Here is a 23,184-nt window from a genome sequence, read left to right on the forward strand (position 1 = left end):
CTCTTGCGTAGAATGGAAATGGGAGGCTTTCCCAGCAGACCCTTCTCTTTGTTCTACCTGCTGCAGCGCCTGGGAACCAGCAGCCTGAGACTCTGTCCGTGGTGCTGACAACCATGAACTACTGAAGGCTGGTGAGTTGGGTCTCACAATTCTTTTATTCCTAAGAGCTGAGCATCATCAGCAGGGAGAAGTGGGGGGAGGGGTTGGGGTGTGGTGTATCCCCCACCTCCCTGTCAGGAGCTAGAGGTGATGTGGACATTACTGCAGCAAGTGACACCATAGTCAAGGTACTCACGTGTAGTTTTCAGTGAAAAGCAGTGTCACCACACGAGGGAGCCACATGCATCTTGACTCTCCCTGACCTCAGTGTCCCTACTGTGGCCAGAGCCTCTTCGCAGGCAGGAGGTGCTGAAACGTGACAGTGGCCTTGTCCTCTCTCCAGCCACCCGACCAGGAGGCAAAGGACTTTCCAGGACATACTATACTGGCTGGGTTTCAGGACTTCCACCTCATATTTCAGGGGCTGTGGGTAACCCAGCAGCTGTGGGAAACTGACCCCACCAGCCTCTCCAGGTCCCTCCTGAGTGACCTGAGACAGGACCACCCCTCAGATACAGAGTGTCACCCCTCACTTAGGATGGGTGAAATAAACTGCAGGAGATGCCATTTTTGAGCACTAGCTGTCACAGGAAGTGCTACAGGTTTACTGTGTGAAGAAAGGACAGTGCTGTGGGGACAGGTCCCTAGTGACCTGGGTACAGAGGAGGAAGCCCTTGAGGCATCAGCCCAGGGCCAGCAGCTCCTGAGGGAGGAGCCAGAGGAATGAGAGGTGAGGGTCAATGGGAAGTCTGAGGCCCAGAATCTGAGGACGGGTCTCCTTCCTTCAGGCCTGGGGTCAGCCTGGGGTGAGATCAGGTGGGGAGAAGCCTTGGTACCTTCCAGTTCTTGTGTGGAGCAGGAAACACCCCAGGGCAGCCACCAGACCTACCCCAACCAGGACCCCGGTCCCGATGCTGGCGATGGTCCCCACAGGAATGCATGGGGTCTTCTCTTCCGCTGAGAGGAGAAGAGAAAGGGGATGGAGGTCCAGGTCTCAGGGGAACCATGCCAGGCCCTGCAGGGGGCCCACATATGGTGGAACCAAATGGCCCCGAGGTCCGAGTGCAGTTTGTCATGTCGCCATCACCAGGTCCTCCTGACTCTGCTTCTGGTGATTTCTTCATGTTTGGGTTTGAAACCCTGGATGTGCTCTAAGCTTGACATTCACAGCAGCTGGGCCACATCTTGCTCATGTTCCTCCTAAGCCTCTTCCTCTTTTCTTCCTTCTATCACAGGACAGTGTTAGAGGGTAGACCCTCGCAGACTGTCTAGCCCAAGGCCCAGCCTCTGGTACAGATCAGAACCAAGGGAACATCAAAGGCACCTAGTTTCTGGGTGGGTAGCCACGTTCTCTACTAGCTCTAGCATCTACCCCTTCCTCATGGCTTGAGCCATATTGTGGCCCTTGACAGTGAAATACATGAGGAAATGGGTGGGAGGGACCAGGGGGCCACTCACAGATCACAGCCAGTCTGAAGGGGTCACTCCTGCTGGAACTGGCGGCGTTGGAGACCTCACACTGATACTCCCCAGCATCCTCCTGTCTGACGGGGTCTATGCTGAGGGTGCTGTGGTCCTGGGACAGCTGCATCCTCTCTCTGAACTGCAGAGTCCAGCTATTGAAGATCCACATGATGGAGATTCCAGAGTCATCTGAGAGGCAGGTCATGACCACAGAGTCTGGTGCTGTGTTGGTGGCCTGGATGGTGGGCTGGGTCACAAGCTCTGTGGAAAAACAGCAAGGAATTGACTGAGATCGGGCCTGAGGCCTGGGCCCCTCTCTTTCCTTAGAGGTGCCTGCAGGTCTCAGGGGCGACAGTGATGTGTAAGCTGTCCAGAGGATGAGCTAGATGGTTGAGGCCATGGACAATGGTTGAGGACTCAGAAATAAGATGACCTTGTCATGATCTTGGTTCTGGTATGGTTCAAGTCTGTTCTGGGGAAACTACAAAATGTACCACAATACGTGGACCTTGGACTACACAGCCGACCTCCTGACCTCAGGTTCCTCATCTTAACAAGGAAATTACTGAACCTCTCTCTGACTCCAAGACACCTCCCTTGATCTCTCTCTGAGATCCAGATGGGACACCTCCTCTCAGTCCCCAGGTGCAGCAACCTCATTATCAGCTGGGTTTCCCCATGGGCTCTTGTGTCTTTTCCTCCAGAATTTCTGTGCTGGTCTTGGTCCATCTTCTGCTGCGCTAACAGAGTACCTGAGCCTGGGTGGCTTATAAAGAAGAGAGGTCTCTTGCTCACAGTTCTGGAGCCTGAGAAGTGCAAGATCAAGGAGCAGCATGTGATGAGGGCTCCTTGCTTCATCGTAACAGGGGAAAGAAAACCCATAGTGAGAGAGCACACTGGAGAGGGAGGTAGGGAGGCGGCCACACTCACCCTTTATCAGGAAACCAGGTCAGCAGCACTTGGTCAGCAGCATTGCTGCTTCTGGAGCAGCAGCACTGCTCCTTTCACAGGGACCTGTCTCCTTCCTTGAGGCCACACCTCAGATTCCTGTTGCACTGGGAGTTCAGGTCCCAGCACGTGCTCTTTTGGGGGCACATTCACAGCACAGCAGTGATTCTATAAAAGTGTATTGGCCATTTCTGGAATGTGCTGCCATGTACGTTGGGGAAGGAGGGAGTATCAGGCCTGTCCACCTCTGGCTCCAGGGAGGACTTGCATGGAGTGGGGCAGGTATGGACTTCTTGTTCACTAGGAACTGAGGACGGCCCAGCCTAACCCTAACCCTCATGGCTTAAGATCTGTTTTGGTTCAAATGTAAATAATTTCTCAATGAAAGATGGAATGGACATGCTGGTCCAGGAAGGAACCACCTCAGTGAATGAAATCTCTAGAGAGGTGATCACAGCACTGACAGAAGCCCTGACCTCCTACCTTCTTGCAAATATACACTTTTGCCACTGTCCTTCCTTCCCCAACCGGTACTCCATGGGTGAAGCCCTTGTCTCTCCAGGTGTAAGTCACTCACTGCTCTCCATAGTGGGCCACATGTACAGGCCTCCACAGCCTCATGCAGCTGACTCAGAGGTGTCTGCTACAAGGTTGACTTTTCCCATTTCTGTACCCCTGACTCTGGAGAGGCTCAGGCTTTCATGGGTGACATGACAGCTGAATTCAGGACCACCCTCCTAGGTAGCATCTCATCTGACTTGTTCCACCCCAGATAGAGTCAGAGAAAAGCCTGTCTTTGGGTGAGCTGGGAGAAGAGCCCAAAGCAGAGCTCTGAGGTGCCCATGTGCTATCTGAAGGAAGTTTCCTCATCTTATTAGGATAAAAATAATTGTTTGTCAAAGGCTTATGTGTTCTTGTAGCTAACAGAGGAGGTAAAAGGAAACAAAGAAGAGACAGAAAGAGGCCGGGCGTGGTGGCGCAGTCCTATAATCCAGTGGCTTGGGAGGCTGAGGCAGGAGGATTGTGAGGTCAAAGCCAGCCTCAGCAATTTAGCAAGGCACTAAGCAACTCAGCAAGACCCTGTCTTTCAATAAAATATAAAAAAGGGCTGGGGATGTGGCTCAGTGGATAAGTGCCTCTGAGTTCAATCCCCAGTACCAAAAAGAAAAAAAAAAAAAAGTCAGAGATGAGTTGGTGATAGAAAGAAGCTACTTGACCTTGAGGACCCTTCCTCCATCCACTGTGTACCCCTCTCAATCCCTAGGGTTTTCTGGGACTGCAAGAACCCACTACCCAAACTCTAGGCTGGACCTCAGGTCAGCCATGAGAAATCAGAGAAGCAAGGGGAGGAGAAATGTCAGGAATGGGGCTGGAGGCGCAGGGGAGGTTTGGGATCTGCCTGTGGACATGGACTGAAATTAACCTCTTCTAGGCTATTTATATAAAACCAGAGACTTTTCCCCAGAGCTTGGTGCTGTGCTCCAGGGTCTACTTACCACACATGGAGAGTCTTGATTATGATCCCAGTGAGGCCAGGGCAGAGTTATGGACCAGGCAGGGATAGATTCTGCCATGATTTGTAGTGATGTTGGATATAAAGAACTCTTGTGTGAATCTGATAAGCCAAGAGCACTGTGGGTAGGTTAGAAGCCACATGTCAGCATAGGCTGAGGAAATATAAGTCTCATGCAGAAATGGGGTCATCTGGGGTATCTGGAGAAAACACTAAGAGCAAAGCCCCATGAGATGTCATCAGAAGGAAGGGGAAGCTTCTGATCTGATAAGGCCATAGTCTCCTTCTGTACCATGTCATGTTTTACATCTCCCTCCCAAACCCCCTGTACACTGAGTCTGAGTCTGAGATGTTCCCCTGTTTCTCCTTCACAGGTGACTGACCCAAGCCTCTACAGATGGGAGCAGCCCCTTCTTCCTTGGCTCAAGGCTGGGTCTGGATGTACTTGGGGCAGGAGGTCAGGGCCAGCCTGGGTGTGTAGGAGTTAGGGTCAATGTACTTGGACCAGAGAGGTCCAAGTGGTCTGGCTTGTTGGACTGGCATCCAGGGCCATGAAGGAGTGGAAGTTACTCACAGGACACATTCAGGGTGACTGGATTTCTCTGGTTGGCACTCACTGGGTTCCAGTTCCTATGCTCATAGGGTCCTGTGTCATTCCTTATGATTCAGAATAAAGTGAGAGTCCAGTTACCATTGGATGGCTCCAGCCTATCACCATCTAGGATGTTCTGACCATTTATCCACCACAGATAAGTTGTATCCTGAGTCTCAGGTTCACACATGTTTGCCACAGAGTCCTCACCCTCTGTGGGGTGGGAGCTATTATTTGTGAGTAGGGTTTGGGTAACTCTTCTCTGCAGACATCAGAGAGATTGCCCTGTGTGGTACCTTTGATCCCTGCAAAGGCATCCACCTGAACTGCCCTCTCTCACCTCCCACCAACCTGAGTGCTTAAGGAACCAGGCAGGAGTGGGTATCTTGGGCAGATGCATGAGGATCTGGGGACTCAGAGAACGTGGGGCCACCTGGGCTCTGTTTGGGAGAAGCACAGACTTTCTCACATGTGAATTTAGTTGCAGCCCCAGGACTGGGAGTTAGAAACCCTGATGCCTCTCCTGGTCCTCACAGGCCCTGGTTTGTTTTGGGACATGTGTGCTGAGTCCTCCAGCTGCACAGACAGACTCCAGTGTTCGGCCCGGGTGTGTTTCCTCTGAGCCTTTGGTTCTCAAGGCCATCCTAGAGGTGGGTCATAATGGGATACCCCATATTGCCCAGACCCCAAGAAAACCCCATAGCCTGATCTGAGGATCAGGTGTGTGAACAGAAATCACACACTCAGCATTCAATTTGGTGGTCAGGTTGGGGCTACAAGATGGGACAGTTCTACTCAGGTGTTTGAATCATAAGCCAGTGACATCTGAAAGGCAAAACATGAGTCCAAGGAATGGTTTAGAAAAGAGTGAAGAGGACAGACAAACTTTGGAGCAGAACTACATTCTTGTTCTTGGCTTGTAATGTCCCTTCTTCCATCACAGAGGGTAGGGTGAAGACCACGTGAATATTTCAAATGTAGAATTGATAGGTGGAACAAGGGGAGCAGAACCTTGCTGAAAATCCGGTTCTTATGGGCCTGTGTGTTTGGCAGACCTGGAGTAGAAATGTGAGGTGTTACATTCTTTCTGTACAGCAACGTCATTATTAATGCCTATGATCTAAGACCCGTTCCTGAAAGGAATATTTCTAAAGTCTTAGAATGAGCTCTGAAGTCCTGCCAGGCCAAATGATCAAAGGTAGATGCTAATGTCAATATGAAATCAGTGAATAGAGAGAGAACCTGTGGGTCCTGGTGGAGGACAGAAGTGGTCAGAAGGGACATCTGAGGCATCTTTATTACATAAAATGTGGACCAATACCAAATTTAACGTTACTTGTCATGTCAATAAATTAGAAGAAGTCTGTGTCCCCAGTAGTTATGGAGACTCAGGCCAAGTGGGGAAGAACCTGACACAGGCCTGTGAAATGCCTTCTTCCTTTTCTTTTGACCCCAGGAGTCACAATGAGATTATTAAATTGTTCCAAATCGGGCAGAGCCTAATGGAAATGACCTTGGCTGGAGCATCGCACCACGTGGGGACACACCTTGTGGTGATGGTGTCCTCATGAGGACACAGGTGCGTGTGGAATGGACAGTTAGCCCCTGAAACAGCACCGGTCAGGCCAGCTGCCTCTTAGGGAACGTCCTGGGAGTCACTGGAAGAGTTTGAGCCCCACTTAGGGACCAGGATGGAGTCACCAGTCATCTGGGTGTAAGGAGCCTGGGGCTGCGGGGCTTGCAGCCCTGTCCTGCCTCTGCCCCCTCATTGAGTCAGTGTAAAGGACAGATGGAGGGGATGCTCAGGCCTGTCTCCTGGCCTATTTCACATGTCATTGTCATGGTAGGAAAGAGCCTTGGTTGGGACACAGTGGAGGCTCCTTCATAGTGGGGTGCTTTGGTTAGTGATGCAGCCTGGCAGGGGTACCTGCTTGACTGATTTCTGTGCCCTTTTCTATTGCCCAGAAGGGGGCCTGGACCCAGGTGTTAGCAGGAAGTGGACAGGACAGATGGCCATTAGTGCAGGAAGGTAAGGGTGTGGCACGCTACGCAGGGCAGGGCCAGTCCTGCCTGAATGAGAAGGAGGAAGAGGGTGGACAGGCAGGAGCAAGACAGCCAGAATCACCATGGCAGCGAGCAGTGGGGGTACAATGAATAAAGCCCCAGGCCCAAGAGCCCCCTGGCTGCCTGAGCCCCAGGGACATCCCGTGATGTAGCTCCTGGGTGGCCTCAGGAGAGGAGGTCAGGGGGATGGAGCATGAGCCTCAGCCTCCAGAAGGGACAGGGAGCAGGTGGCAGAACCTCCTGGGACTGCACATGCAGGTTCCAGATCTGAAGAGGTTCTAGGTCATTCACTCACGACCCCTCCCTCCCTCCCTCCTCACAAAACCATTGAGAGCTGGCTACACATGGGGCCCTGTGCTGGTTGCTGGGTCTGGTGGGAGTGAGAAAGAAAAGTCCTGTCCCTTATCTCCAGAGGGAGTGACACCCAACACACCAGGAAACCCGTGACTTCAAGTCCAGCGAGGGAGGTTGTGGGGCAGTCGTGGGAGGGGGAGGCCTGGACATCCTGGGCATTAAGTGAGTTGAGGCGGGCACGCTGGTTCCAGAGGAAACCCAGTTAGCTCCCCATTTGCTCTCACTCCCCATTTGCTCTCCCTTCCAGCCACCAATGCATAAGAAAGTAGCTGAACCCATGACTGGTCTTGGGGTCCACAGACACCTTTAAAGGGGAGGAGAGGATGGGGCTCTTGCTGCAAACACAGCCAATCACGCCAACTCAGTAACTGTATTCCCTTGTGCCTCAGGTTCCCTTTTTTGTTGTTCTGCATTTTTACAGTGCTGGGGATTGAACCTGGGGCCTAATGTATGTGAGGCAAACTCTCTACCACTGAGCCACATCCCTAGCCCTCACTTTCCCTTTAATAAAATAGCATAAATGATAAATAATATTTGGCTTGCATGAATTAATTTACTCTTGGTGTTCTTGGTGAATTAATTTAAACTAATCACAATTGCCTGACCTAAAGCTTGGTCTAGAGGAGCTGCCCAGATGAAGAACATTCATTGTAGGTGGCCCCTAAGAGAGGACTCCCCGGGCTCAATCCCTGCTGGCCGGGCACTGTCAGGAGTATGTTCTCTTTTGTTCCTCCTGCTGGAGACACTGACTGTCCTGTGCACTCTCCTAAGTCCCCAAAGAAGTTGGCTAATGACCTTGAGAACCTTTGTATCTGTGCTTTTCATGCTGTCTCAGGTGAGAGACTAGTCCTTGCCCTGATCCCAGTGTGATTCTTGGGGCTGAGCCCTGCTGCTGACCAGTTCCAGGCGTTCTGAGGTCTGGAAAGTCTGAAAATTGCTCTTCTTTGTGAGCCTTGAGCATAAATCCAAAGCCATCCCTGGCCACATCTCCCCAGGATGACCTGAGTCAGGAGCCTGGGACAGGGACGTGAGGCAGAGACTTCCCTGAGCTGAGCAATCTGTGAGTTTCCCAGGGCCCCTCAGGTCAGGCCCTGACCTGTCTTACAGGGTCTTTCTCAGGGCCAGATTCATGAGGAGGGGGCTGGGCTGAGACAGCTCTGCCTGGGCTGAGTCGTCCATCAGATGGTCCTTCTCTCTGCTGGTGGATTCAGGTGAAGGATCCTCATGGATTGAATTCTGTCTGCACTGCGTGTGTCCTGAACTAAATGCTCAAACCCACTGTGGGGATGTAATGCAGAGGGGGAGGAAGGCAGAGTCCAGTCTCAGGGTCCTGTGGTGCAGGGGAATTAACCCCTCTAGCACCCAGAGGACCTGCAGGATCACTCACAGTATATGTGGAACAGCCCAGTTGCTTCTTCATTCTCAAAATTGCCCTTTATGTCTGTAGAGTATAGAATCCTGTGTCCTCCTGGGTCACATTCAGGAATCTCAAGGGTGCACGGGGATACATTGTCTCTTGACCTCTGTATGTAATAGCTCTGGGTTAATTATTTGAATGACTACTAAGTATGACGCAATTTGGTGGCTCTGGTCTGCTTCTTCCCCTTTGTACCAGTGATAGCTTAGGAGATTCTCTGACCCATTGTGGGCAAGTAGAACATTTTTGCCTCCACAGCATTAAAGGGCCTGGTTCAAAAGAGTTGGGCATTGGTGAGCCAGTTCCAGAAAAGTGAGACTAGGAGGGAGGAGAGAGCAATCCATCAATGCTGGGACTTCTGTATTGGGTGGGAGATGGGGCCTCAGCAGACATCTTCACCTCAGCCTTGGGGTGTGTGTGTGTCCCTGGATCAAGGTCAGCAGCATCATGTCCATTCTTTCAGCACCAATGAACTTATGTGTTAATCTGTTAAGAACACATTTCCCTGGTGCCCATAACCTCACTCCTCAGTGCCCTCAGATCCTTGGGTACGCTCCTCCCCTGACCACCTCCTTACAGACCCTGGTCTTCCCTTCTGACATTTTCCTGCTCTCTGCCCTGTGTGCCTCTTGTCAGCACCTGACTTCACCTCCTTGATGTCCTTGCTGGCCTGTCTTCCTGCCTAGTAGAAGGAGAGCTCTGTGAGGACAGGGCCTACTCTGGTCCTTGCTGTAGCCCAGGGCCTGCAACAGACTCAGACACCTGTGGATGAAGGAAGCAGCGTCCCCGCCCTGAGCAACCAGGTGTTTATTTGCCAATTTCTGAGGTTGGTGGCTACAGAAATTATTTCCTGCCCCAATTGTGTTTGTATTTGGAGATCTACCCTGACACAATTTTTAACATGAATTTTCAAAATGTAATGACCAGTGATGATTATGGTGGAAAAGAGAATAGAACTTCTCTTCCCCCTTTATCTGTTCCGGGTCACTGAGAATTTCCAATTGCTGAGGCTTCTGCCCTGCTTTTGTCTCCTCTCCCTCAGGCTAAAGCAGAAGCCCTCCGTCCCTTGGGAAGGTCTTATTCTTCCCGGGAGACCTCAACCAGACTCTGTGCTCCCATTTTCCTGTCCACTCCCAGAGAATGATCCCCTCCCCTGCAAGCAGGAGTCCCTCCCAGAGGTTGTGTCCTCTGTGGGGAGAGGCTGATGGGGGCTCCCTGGTCTTTGCTGCCTGCTCTGTCCTCCCTGTGTGGAGAAGAGACCTGATCAGCTCTGCTGTCCTTCCTTCCTCAGTGCCAAGCCTCCTCCAGGGGCAGGACCACATTCCAGGGTCACATGGACTGGAGGTGGGGACTCTGACTAGGAAGCCTCTCTGTCCCCCTCAGTCCTGCCTCCTGTCCGTTCTTCCCCTCTTCCTGTGTTACACTTCAGTCCTCTACAGCACACTTTGAGAAGCAAGGATGATTAAGATCCTTTCTCCTGAGAAACAGCACTGAACTCTGCTGTGTCCTGGCTTTGGGGCTGCCAGCACCGTGCAAGGAGCTCTTGAGGTCCCCAAACCAGGGATGTATTCCCTTTGTGATGTAGAAAACTGCCTCACACTCAGTCTTCCCCATGTTCTCAAATGTTCTGTGAAGGTGGGAGTAACTACTCCCTGCAGGAAGGTGACAGAGATGGAGATGGCGGTGGGGCTGGAAAGGGGGCTGCTGAGTGATGGATGGTGAGAGGCATCCTCTGTCTCTGGCATCACCAGCCTGGTCTCTGATCTGAGGACAGGAATGGTTGTCTCAGAAGGAGCTTCATTCAGGTCTTGGGTGTGCAGGTGGGGAAGGTGACTTGCATGTCCTGAGAAGGAAAGGAGGTGGGGGATGGGGGTGTTTAGTAGCCATGGGCCCTGTTGTCCTTGTGAGAAGGTTTCAGGGAGCCCCTCCCTCTCTGTGTTTTAGCTGTGCTGTGGCTCTGTTTCCCATGTCCTCCCTGGGTGACCTCTGTCCTCTGTCTGGCTGACTTTTTTGTGATCACTGTGCCTTTTCCCATGGGTGATTCAGGAGAGAGACTCCTGGCAAATAGACAGGAACTCCTATCAGAACAGGGTCCTCAGAGGTCCAGGAGGGAGTCTCGTGGCAGAGCAGGCATATGGGAGGTCTCAGCAGGGTCTGTGGGGGCAGATTGGAAATCAGGCTCCATCTCTACCTCCTGAACCAAAACCAACTTCATGTCTGGGGATCAATTTCCTGAGTCTTGACTGTGTTTTCATATGTCGCCCCCTAGAGGTCATAAGGAGGCCTGCAGCCAGTGTCCTTTGCTGCTGCAAGGATCCTGACCAGGATCCAAATGATCTGACTTCCAGGTCGCAGGGTGGATGTCCCACATCCAGTTTACTGCAAGTCCCCAGGCCATCCTACTCCATCCATGGAGGGTGGGTATATGCAGAGAATGACAGTTGTTTTGGGAACTCCTGATCCAGCATTGAGAGAACTGTGTGCTCAGGGCATGAGCTGCCTCAGGAGGACTCACTTGTCTCTGAGGTTTCAAAGGGCGGTCTGGGGACATGTCTTCTGAGACTTAAGGGAGAGATCACCAGCCAGGAACTGCGTCTGTACTTGATTGATCAGTTTGTATATCCTTAGATCTTCCTGCTAGGGGTCATAAGAATTGAAGATTATCTGGTGAGGTTGATAAACTTCTTCCCTAAAGACTTTAGAAAATTGGGGCTGGGTTTGTGGCTCAGTGGTAGAGTGCTTGCCTGGCATGTGTGAGGCACTGGGGTTCAATTCTCAGCATCACATATAAGAGATAAGGTCTTGCTATGTTTCCCAGACTGGTCTCAAATCCTGGGCTTAAGTGATCCTTCTGAGTCAGCCTCCTGAGTAGCTGGGAATACCAGCCCACCACCAGTCCTGACTTTAACAGTCCTAATTATGGACTTTCCATTCCCAGGAAATTTGACAGTATGTAGAATTTTTTTAAAAAATGAAGTACATACAATATCTTCACTTTATTTCCTGAGGAGCTATATGAAAGCGTTGTCTCTCATGAAGGAGTTGAGAATCGTGAATCATTTGCACATACAATCAGGAGCAGTGGAGTTCCATGCTGATAGGCACTGTGAGGTTTTGGAACATAATTTTGCTGTTGGAGTTGTTTGCTTCCCTGTATTTTTTTGTTGTAGCTACATCTCCACTAGCCTTAGTATATGTTTATTTTCTTATTTATCATCTGTGAATCTGGAACCCTGTGAACTGGGACATCCCGAGCTAGGGAGAGCCCTGGGGAGCAGCCCCCACTCTCCCGAGGACCAGAGAGACATACTCTTCAGCTTCTGTCACAGCTGCAGCAGGTGGCATTGGGGGTCAGGAGTACTTATAATCATGTAACAGATTGAAAGCGGACGTGCATAGTAATTTGCACCAGGCCATGATGCTCTGGATAGTGTGGAAGGAAGGGCCTCCTTTGCTTAAAAGTGAACAGAGTGCCCTGGAGCCAGGTGTGGTGGCACATGCCTGTAATCCCAGCAGCTCAGGAGGCTGAGGCAGGAGGATTATGAGTTCAAAGTCAGCCTCAGCAACTTAGTGAGGCCCTAAGCAAGTCAATAAGAGCCTGTCTCTAAATAAAATATTTAAAAAAAAAAACTGTGGATGTGGCCAGGTGATTGAGTGCCCTGGGTTCAATCCTCGGTACCAAAATAAATAAATAATTAAAATCAAGAATGCACTAGAATGCCCCTTCAAGGGAAGAGTATCAGTAAGTGTGATGCATGTCTTACTCTTCTAGACTCATTGTTAATACCATGTTTTGCAATCTGTAGCTTAAGGAAATGGGAAGAGCTGTCCACACAATGTGAATTTGAGTGAACTCTCATGTGCATTTAAGCTTTTATACATTCACGTGGAACACCTTCTCTATGCACAGCAATGCAGATTCCCCTTGTCCATTTCTACTGGTCATCCCTGTGTGCAGTGTGAGGGTCATATTTTCCCCAAAGAATGGAAAAGGTCTTGAGAACTCCCCTTCGGTCTCTGTGAAAAGTATCCAAATGTTGCTGGTTACAGTGTTGGGACCCCAGGTGGAGGTCTGTTCAAGGTAGTGTGAAGGAAGCTGTCCTTGAGAAATGCGCCCCTCCAGATCACCTGCAGAAGGTGCCTCTTGGGTCTAAGACCATATTGGGATGGGTGAGGGACAGCAATGGAGGTCAGGAATAAGGACACCCAGTCCAAGAGTGGGCAGCAGACTCGCTCGAGCCTGAGAGGAGATGGGTGAACGTGAGGACCCTACAATCTCCCCTCTCCCCTTTCCCCTGAGGAAAGAGCAGCCAGGCTTCTGTGGCTCCGAGCGGGCCCAGGGTTGGGGCAGCAGAGGGCTGCAGGCCCACGGGGCTGGGGTGAGACCCCAGCTCTGTCCAGCCGCCTGGTCTGTTTTGGGTCGAGTCCACTCAATGAATGATCCACAGGCTGCAGTTCTGACGTGAAGAGGAATCCCTGTGCCGTCCTTTCCTCTTCCTAAGACATTTCTTCCTGGCATAGAACCAACTTGGCCTTCTGTGCTCAGAGGCCTCCTGAGGTGGTGAGAGGGCCCAGGGACTGTCCAGGGTGCTGGGTGAGGGCTCGGGTCACCGGCTTCCTCTTCCCAGAGTCCACAGAGCTCCCTGCATCCTCGATGTCATGGAACCCAGCAGGTGTCACTGATGTGTGGCTACAGACCCTTGGGAAGCCCACAGTACTGTGGAGGTTTGACAGCTGTGTGCCCGTCACCTGGAAGCATCTTCTCCAGGGACGTCAAGTGATTGATGGTGACCAGCACCAGTCAGTGTCTGTCCCTCTTACACTCACTCCATTCTTCCAACAAGAGGGGGAGGGTTTCATCTGTCAAGTTGTTTCAGAGGTCTGTGTAGACCAGTGAGTCTCAGCCAGGGGCCATTTTGCCACCAAGGGGACATCTGGCAGCGTTTGGAGACACTTTCGATTGTCACAGCTGGGGGTGGGAGTCCTATTGGACTTAGTAGGTAGAACCCCAGATGGTGCTAAACACCCCACAGCACAGCCCACAAGGACGACAGTGGCGAGCAGAGGGGAGCCTGCCCTGCGAACTTCCCGACCTCCCCTGAGCCCCCCTCACCCTGCTCCTCCCACCCTCGCCACCACTCCCCCCCTTAGCCCCCTCCGCTCGCATCTTCAGTTCCATCCTCTGCAGGTGCCCTTTGCCAAAGGCAGCCCTCACCTGCCCTCTCTGGGCCCCTCTGCGCGACTGGCAGGAAGCGTCCACTAGAGGGCGCGTGCGCTCTTCCCTGAGCTCCTGGGAGCCTCGCAGGCCTCAGACCAGTGCAGCTGCTTTTCCTGCCTCAATTCCAGTGCTGGGTGGGGCTGCAGATTTGCCCTGGAGGAAGCCCCTGGGACAGGCACCAGGGACCCCAGGGAAGAACCTTACGTAGGAGGCGTGGGGACTCTGACCGGTGACCTGAAACCAATGCCAGGGCCCAGGTCAGTGGGCAGGGGGAAGGTCCCAAACTTAGTGGCTGGACACTCAGCGTCCTGAAACCCCTGCCCGAGTGGCCACTGGGCAAAATGACTGTGAGCCTGTGTCCCTAAAGGCTGTGTCACTTAGGATTTGTGTACATGCTTGTCAGCAGGGCCGCTGTGGAACTTTCCAGACAGGACCTTGCACAATGGGAGACGGTCCTCCCAGGTATCCTCACTTGGAAGAATCAGGAGGGACGTGACTGCCACCAGGCACAGATGCCCATCAGGGCCTGAGGGAGCAGGAGGTCTGTGGGCTTCTCTGTCACCCCTGAGTCAGGACCAGGAAGTTGGTGTGTATGGTCCTGCCCGCCCCACCTCAGCAGGAGCCGTTGCTGGTTGTCAATTCCCACACCCCTTGCTGCCAGAGGAGGATCTGGAACCTTCCCTGGAGTCATCAGTGGAGGAAGACAGGTGAGTTAGGAGATGGAGGTGGGAGAGGTGGGTTGATGGGCGACCAGGAGGCGCCAGCCTCTGAGTGCTGTGACTGACAGTGGTCAGAGCTCCTCTGGGAACCGGCCCTGTCCCTGCAAAGGTTCAAGAGCGTCCCACCTCTGTGCTCCTCAGTCCGTTCCTGAGCTCCTAGCCACAGCCACCCTCACCTCTGAGGCCCTGGGTCCTGTGCCAGCACTTTGTCCCATCTCACTGTGAGCTCTGTGAGTGCCCACCTCTTCCTACCCAAGGTCTTCAGAGTGGCTGTCGTTATACCTCTGTCCCCACGAGGGTAAGTGGCCAGCTGAAGGCAGAGTCCTACTTCCTGTTGGGCTGTAGGACCAGCACTTGGGCCCCTGAGTCCTGCTTATCACTTAGTTCCCAGGAGGTGGCGGTTGCTGAACAAAGCTGGGGAGCCAGGAACTGGGGTGGGCAGGACCCAGGAATGACTGAACTTGTTGACAGGTGGCTTGTGCCCTGGGAACTTGAAATTTAATGGGGAATGTGAGGTGTTTTCTTACTGTTTAGGCTTTAGAGTTTGGAACTGCAGGTTCCCCTGGAATGTCACTGTCAGCCTCAATGCTGTGCATGTATGGCACAGGCTTCAGATTCCTCACTCTGGTGCAGGGTGGTATTGGGAGCACCATCTGCCTGGCCCAGGGGACCCTCTGATGTGCAGCTGCTGCAGACAGATGTGCTCTGTTGGGAAGAGGGCTCCTTCCTCCCTGGGCCTCCTGATCCCAGCTCCCTGATGCCCCACCCTCCTGGCAGGCCCAGCAATCACCCCCATGTCAGCCCTCACGGAGGTCCTGAGCTGAGCTGAGCTGACTGCGCAGGGGCATCGTGCCTGTCATTGGCTCTGTGTGCTCCTGATGTCTGCCTGGTGCTGCCCAAGATCCTGCAGGTACCCTGAGGAGAGCGTGTGTGTGGGGGGCTGGCACCTACACAGGAGTGTGCTATCGGAGTGTGGGAATTTGAAAGCCATTCAACAAATATTTATTTACATGCAAGGATTCAAGGAACAGGACTCATTATTGTAACAATGGTTCATGCTGTAGGTGGACTCGTGCTCTTCACTGCCCATTCCCTCCCTGTGTTAGATGACACATCCCTAGCTTTTGCCACTGAGCTTACTACTCCATCTATTAGAAGGGGAGTGTGTTCCCCTTCCTCCTGTTTATCCTGGGCTTGGCCATGAGACTTGCTTAGGCCGATGGGCTACAGGGAGAGATGATCATGCCCCTGTGTCTTCCTAGTGCCCCATGAGTCTGGCAGATCAGAGAAGGGCAAAGACCCATTTCATCTCTGAACAGAAAGACCAGGCCTCAGGGACCTGCATCCTGAAGAACAGGCAGGAGCTGCTCCCACCCTGTCCTGGTCTCCCGGAAAAGAGCAGCAGCCTCCCCAAGTCAGACATTAGGATGTGCTGACGCTGCAGGGCCTGGGCCCCAGGTCTTGCTCCAGGCTGACTAGTCTGGGTCTTCTGCAGAGGGATGACTTTGGCAGTCATCATGGGACACAAGGTCAGCACCTCCTGTCATACATGGAAGAGCAGGACCTCGTCCCCTATCTCCAGTCCTGGGGATCAGGTATATTCCTGATGCATCTCTCAATCTCTCAGACTTGTGAGTTAGGAAATGGAGGTGGGAGTGGTTGATTGATGGGCAGCCAGGAGGCGTGCAGCCCTCAGAGGCTCAGCTTCTCCAGTCACACCTCAGAGGATGCAGCCATGCCAGGGCTGTCCAGGGGCACTTGGAGAAGGACCCAGGAATAGTCTGGGCAGGGCAGGAAGAGAGGGGCTCACAAGCCCAACTGAACAGATTCCTCCTCTTGGTCAACAACTCTGGGACATGCCCTGGGATGGCCCTGGAGCCCCAATTTTCTCAGAGTCCACTGTCCCATGGTCCTCTCTGGGGAGAGGGCAGCTTCCCTGACTTGCCATTCTGGCTTCTGTGCCTTCCTCAGGCCCAGGGCCTGCCCCATCACCAGAACTCTCTCTCCCAGCCTCCCCCTCCCACCAAGCACATTCCATGGTCCCCTCCCAGCACCGCAATCAGGTGACCACACACAGCCTCCCCAGAGCACCCCTTGCATGTGGTCAGAGTCCTGGGTGCTCTGGGGGCCTGAGGGACAGACACAGTGAGAGCTCAGTCCGAGGGGCCTGCTGCTCACTTATCAGTCTCCCGCCTGGGTGAGGATGCTGGGGTGTTCATCTCCTGGGGGTTCTGTATCCTCTCCCTTCTCTTGAGTTCCTTTAGCTAGCTCTGTGGGGTAGGACCTATGCCTATGCTCAGGACAGAGATGCTGAGGTGGCCATGTACTCCCTGGGAACAGGTGTGGAGGGAGGGCATGAGGTCACCACACTGGCCATGTGATTGGGGGTCTGAGGCTGGGGAGTAAAGAGAGTGTCAACCTACCATCCAGGGCAGGGGAACACAGAGGCAGCTTCGTGTCAACTGGGGGTTAGGGGTATACAGTTCCTAGAACCCTGTAGGGAGAGAGATCCCAGAGGGAGAGACCCGGGTCCGGGGGAGGACGGAGGCCAGACCCTCTGTGGATTACCTGTGGTCCCTCTCTCTATCTTAGTGAGTGAAGAGCACTCCCCAACCCCTCCTTTTTTTTTGGTGCCAGGGGTTGAACCAGGGGCCCTCAACCACTGAGCCACATCCCAAGCCCTTTTTTATGTATTTTATTTAGAGACAGGGTCTTGCCGAGTTGCTTGGGACCTCACTAAATTGCTGAGGCTCCCTTTGAACTCAAAGTTCTCCTGCCTCAGCCTCCTGAGCTGCTGGGATTACAGACGTGAGCCACCACACCCGACTCAGCGCAGGGCTTGATAGGATTTTCCATTTTATTTTACTAACTATTCATAATAACTTTATAAAGTAAGAGAATTATAACTATTATGTTTGTAAGGAGAAAATTTTTATTTCTGATTTGGCTCATAGGAGGAGATAAAGGTCACTCATATCTGAGTCTAAGGGAGTCATACCATAGTCTAAGGGGGTCACTCTTGCTGGAACTGATGGAGTTGGGAACCTCACACTAATACTCCCTGGTATCCTCCTGTCTGACGGGGTCTATGCTGAGGGTGCTATGGTCCTGGGACAGCTGCATCCTCTGTATGAGCTACAGGCTCTGGTCATCGAAGGTCCACATGATGGAGATTCCAATGTCATCTGTGAGGCAGGTCAGGACCTCAGGGTCCTCTTCTGTGATGCACACATTGCTGGCCAGGATGGAAGGCTGTGCCACTGGATCTGTGGATAAACAGCAGAGGACCCCCTGAGAGTGGGACTGGGGCCTGGGCCAGGCTCTTTGCTTGGAGATCTCAGTCAGCTCTTGGTGCCCACAGTGAGCTGGGTAAGGCCGGCCAGATGATGGCTCTGACCCTCGGAGGAGGTTGAGCATCCTTGTTCAGGTGATTATCTGAGGAGAGGGCAGCCCCTCCTTCTGCTCCCAGATCAACAGGGAGACCCCTGTCTGGACCCCTGAACATCTCTGTAGGATCTGCACTAGGAACCTCTTCTCAGCCCCCTGTGCCCAGAACCTCATCGTCAGGTAGAATTTTTCTCCTATAAACTCCTGTGTGACTCTTTTTGGACTTTATAAAATATTGGGGCCTGTTCTTTATTTGTACTTTGGGTGTATTTTGAGGAGATCCGGTTTGGCAGTCCTATCCATCTCTGGGGCCAGGAAAGTTTTATAGAAAATATGATGGCATTTACTTTTTATAAAATCATTTGTTAGAGAACAAAGATGGCCCAGACAGGTCTCATGACTGAAGAGCTGGAGAAGCTCCAACCTAAGGATTTCTCCACCTAAGAGGACATTGACTTCCTGGCCTGTGGATTGAATGTCACAATGAAGGAACTCTTTAGTGGGAAATAGTCACAGTTTGAACAAAAGACTGGCACTCTTAGGAAGAGAGGAAATCACCTCCTTGCAATAAAGGCCACACGTGAAAATCTCAGGTAACATAATACTCAGTGGGGAAACACTCTGGCGCTAAGACCAGGAACCAGACAAAGCTGTTCATTGTCTTTCATCACTTCTAGTCAACATAACACTGGAACAATTAGACAAAGAAAAGAAAAGAAAGCCATTTTAAGAGACCAGGAAGAAGAAAATCTCTGTACACAGGTAACATGATATAGGGTTTAGGTAACTGCTCTGCAGACAACAGTCAGAAGATTGCCCTGTGGTGCCTTCGATCCCTGCAAAGACATCTTTCCACCTGAGCTGGCTTCTCTCATCTCCCACCAACCTGAGTCCTAAAGAACCAGGCAGGAGTGGGTATCCTGGGCAGATGCAGGATCTGAGAGCTCAGAGAATATGGGGCTGCCCGGGCTGGGTCCGAGAGAAGCACAAACTTTCGGACATATGAATTTAGTTGCAGTGTTTGGTCATCAACAGACCCGGGACAGGAAGTCAGAGCCCCCCCCCACCTCTCCTGGTCCTCACTGACTGGCTGCCTAACTGACCTTGAAACACGTGGGTGCTGAGTCCCTCCAACTGCACAGATGCCCCTGCTCAGCCTTTTCAAAGCTGTCCTAGAGGTGGGTCATTATGCAGACCGGGAGTTAAAGCAGAAATAGCACCCAGGACACCAAGAACAGGTCTGGAGGTCTGGTGAGTACCACAGTCACAGGATCTTGAGCAGGGGCAGTTACCCAGGTCTTGAATAGTGGGTGACCCATGAAAAATAGAGCAGAGTCCAAGGAATGTTCTAGAAAGAGAGGGGGGTGAGCAGGCAGGCAGCACTGGCTGACTTTGGAGCAGAACCATGTTCTCTGTCCATGGCCTTTAACGTCCCTTCTCTCACTGCAGAGGGCAGGTGAGGCCCTTGTGAATCTTTTCTGAAATACAGGTGTATGTTTTCACACGGAAGAATGAACCAAGGGAAGGGGGAGCACGGCCTGCTGAAATCTGGCCCTGATGGGCCATGTGTGCTCGTCAGATATGGGACAGAAATTTGAGGAGAAGCTACATTTTTTCCCATATGTGGAAATTGTTATCAATACTCAAGGGTCTGACTGATTCTAGAAGGAATAGTTCTCTAGCAAATAGCAAAAGCTTCGTGGGTCTTGGCTCCCTGGAGGAACATGGAATTGTACAGTGATCAGAATTCCCAAGAATCTGCATCCCGATCTCTGAAGGGATTACGGATCATTGGTTCATTCCCATCTCCAGCGGCTATTGAAGTTGGTGACATTTGGACCCTGGCTGATTGCAGGGTGAAGAGTAGGCAAAGTTGTTTCCTCTATACCGTGGAGCTGTGGAGGCCTATGAAGAAAGGATCAAGAAAGGATCAAGAACTGGTCTTGGGGTCCATGGTCACCTAATGAGGACTCAAGGCTGGAGGGGAGGGCAGGGCTTGGCTGCACACAGACCTCATGTGACTCTGATCTGCCAGCATGGTCAATGTGACTCTCATTCAGTGACTTGAGTCCTGTGCCCAAGTTTTCTCTCACTTAAGTAGGATAAATGATATTTGACTTCAGGTTGTCTTTGAGTTGGCCTTAAAATATTCATAGCACCTGACTTAAAGCTTGGCATAGAGAAGCTGCCCAAATAAATGGAATCTATTATTATTGGGTTCCATGAGAAAGGTTCCTGGGCATGATCCTGGAAGAGGGCCTGTCAGAACATCTTCTGGCCTCTGTCATCCCCCTAGAAATGCCGACCTCTCTAGAGCATTCCCTGTCCCCTAGGTCAGTCTGCTAATGGCTGAGAAGACTCGTCTTTGCTTTTGCTCAGATGTGGCTTTTGGGACTGAACCCTGGAGGGTAACCAGCTCCAGTAATCCTGGGACTCTGCAAGAAATAGATGGTTGCTCCCAGTTGGCTCTGTCCAGGAGGCCAAGACCCAACCCTGGCTACTGGCCCCCAGGACCTGGAGTCAAGAGCCTGGGAGAGATGGAGGTCTGGATCAGAAGCTTCCCAGAACTAACTTCTCTGTGAGGACCACAGGCAGGCCCTCAGGGGATTAACTTAGCACTGACTTAGTCTTTCCATGGGGAGAGACCAGGGAGGCTGGACTGAGACTAAACTCCACCTTCTGAGTTACCTGGCAGGCTCTCCACTCTGCAATGAATATCTGCAGGCTGGATTCAGAGAAAGGAATTCAATCTATCGAACTTTGGCTCCACTGTGCGTGTCCTGCACTAAATGCTCAAACCCCAACAAGGGGACATAACGCAGAAGAAGAAGTAGACTGACAGTCCTGTGTGTGTGTAGTGGAATTAACCCCAGCTCACCCCCAGGGGTCACAGAGAATCACTCACAGTATACATAGAACTGTCCAGTTGCTTCCATAGAGAATTATTCATGGTACACACAGAACTGTCCAGATGCTTCTTCAGCCTGAAGATCACTACTTATGGTTTGTAGAGTGTAGAAGCCTGTGTCCTTCAGGGTGACCTTCTGGAACAGCAGGGATCCATTGGGGTATATGGTCTCTCGACCACTGTAGGCAGGCCCTGGGATAATTCCCTGAGTGGCTGGTAGGTATATTGCGATTTGATGGCTGTCAACCCCTCTTTCCCCTTTGTACCAGGTGTAGCCTTTGATGTTCTGTGACACATTGTGGACAAGTAGAAGAACATCGGTCCCTTCAGCAGCATTGAAGGGCATGGGTTCAATAGCAAGTTGCGCAGTGGCGGGCAGGTTCCAGAAGGTTAAAAGTGAGGCTAGACGTGAGGAGAGAGAAGTCCATCAGTATTTGGTAGAAAGATGGAGCTCTGAGTCCTCAGCAGGTGTCTTCATCCCTCAACCTTGGAACCTGGAGTGAGTTTGTGTGTGTGTGTGTCAAGGTCAGCAGTATGACCCCCATTTCTTAAGCACCCCTGAACTTGTCCTTTCCTCTGGAATGGTATTCCCTGGGTGTCTGCAAGGCTGGCCCCTCAGTGCCCTCAGATCCCTGCTCACACTCAGGGCGTCCTGGGCCCTGACCACCTCCTTACAGACCCCGGGTCTTCCCTTGACATTTCCCTGCTCTCTGCCCTGCGTGCCTCTTGTCAGTACCTGGCTTCACCTTCTCCATGTCCTTGCTGCCCACTAGAAGGAGAGCTCTGTGAGGACGGGGCCTAGTCTGACCCTTGCTGGAGCCCAGGGCCTGCAACAGGCTCAGACACCTGTGGATGAAGGAAACAGAGTCCGCACCCTGAGCGGTCAGGTGTTCATTTTCCAACTTTTGAGGTTGGTGGCAATAGACAATGTTTAATGCCCCGACACAGTTGTTAATATCAATTTTCAAAATATATTGATGATTAAATTGGGAAAGAATAATAGAACTACTCTTCCCCCTTTATCAGTTCCGGGTCACCGTGAGTTTCCTGTTGCTGAGGCTTTTGTTCTGCTTTTGTGTTCTCTCTCCTTAGGCTCCAAACAGGGGCCCTGCGTTCCCTGTGAGGATCTTATCTTCCCCAGGAGACCCCAGCCAGTCTCTGTGCACCTATCTTCCCTCCTGCTCCCAGGGAATTGTCCCCTTACCCCTTACCTGCAAGCAGGAGCCCCTGCCAGGGGACATGTCCTCTGTGGGGAGAGGCTGAGGGGGGCTCCATGGTCTCTGCTGCCCGCTCCATTTTCCGTATGTAGAAAAGAATTTGGGTTCCAGACCTGTTCCCAAGCAGGCTGCTCAGGTCAGTCAGCTCTGCTGCCTTCTTGGTGCTGAGCCTCCTCCCAGGGCAGGAGCACTTCCCAGGGTCACATGGGCTGGGGGTGTGACTGTCTAGGAAGCCTCTCTGTCCCCTCCCTTCTCCGTTCTGTCTCTTATCCCTCTTTCTTCTTGAAGTATCAGTACCCCAGACCCCAGACCACACTTGAAGAAACAATGTTGATGGGGACCTTGCTCCCTGTGAGAATCCCTGACTTAACCTGACACTGACCTCTGTTGTGACATGGCCTTGGGGCTGTGAACAGCACACAGGGAACCCCCGGGTTCCCTAATGGAGGTTGATTTTCTCTGTGACACAGAAAAAACCCATTTGCATATGTCAATCTTTCCAGTATTCTCGGTTGCTCTGGGGAGGTAAATGAGCTTCCAGCAAGGGGGTCACACAGATGACTAGGGATTAGAATGGGGACCTGCTAGTGGTGACTGGAGAGGGGGCCTGAGCCACACGTGGATCTATTTTTGGACTCTATTCTGTTCCATTGATCCTTTTGATTACTTTTACACCGGTGTCACACTCTCTTGATTACTATACCTTTATAACAACTCTTGAAGTGAGGTCATTTAGGCTTCTGAATTATTTGTTGTTTCAGAGTTGTCTTGGTAGCCTAGGTCCTCTGTATTGCCAGATGAATGTTACAATTAGCTTGTCAATTTCTTTCTTTTTTTAAAGCCTACTGGTACATGGATAAAGATTGCATCAAATCTGTAGACTGGTTTGGGGACTACTGGCATCTCAGTCATATTGAGACTTTCAACCCATTGTTAGGAGCCAGGCAAGTGTGAATGGTGGGAACACAAGGCTAAGGGGCCCAGTGTGCCAACCCCCACATGTTTCCTTTTCAAAGAAGCAATTTACCTGCAGCCCTGCCTAAGTGGACAGGCTATGTCACATTCCTCAGCAAACTACCTGTTATCTGCTGGAGAAATGTAGGCCTGAAATAATGTCGATAAGAGGAACCCAACTTACCTTGAAGGGGGACACTTCTGTGACTCTTTCACAGACCAGATCCTGGAACTCAGGGAGATAAGGATAATTCCTCTTAACCATGAAGGCTGTAAGATTTATGATTAAGAATCCAATTAGAGCTGGGGTTGTGGCTCAGGGGTAGAGCA

The 23,184-nt window shown here is 51.9% G+C and overlaps 1 pseudogene; it reads right to left on the reverse strand.

The window, feature by feature from the left end:
* Window positions 1–781: 781 nt before the first annotated feature.
* LOC124966131 (carcinoembryonic antigen-related cell adhesion molecule 21-like) lies at window positions 782–21,958 on the reverse strand (annotated as a pseudogene).
* Window positions 21,959–23,184: the final 1,226 nt, after the last annotated feature.

The sequence above is a fragment of the Sciurus carolinensis genome, chromosome 16 (assembly GCF_902686445.1).
Source record: "Sciurus carolinensis chromosome 16, mSciCar1.2, whole genome shotgun sequence".
Taxonomy (NCBI): Eukaryota; Metazoa; Chordata; class Mammalia; order Rodentia; family Sciuridae; genus Sciurus; species Sciurus carolinensis.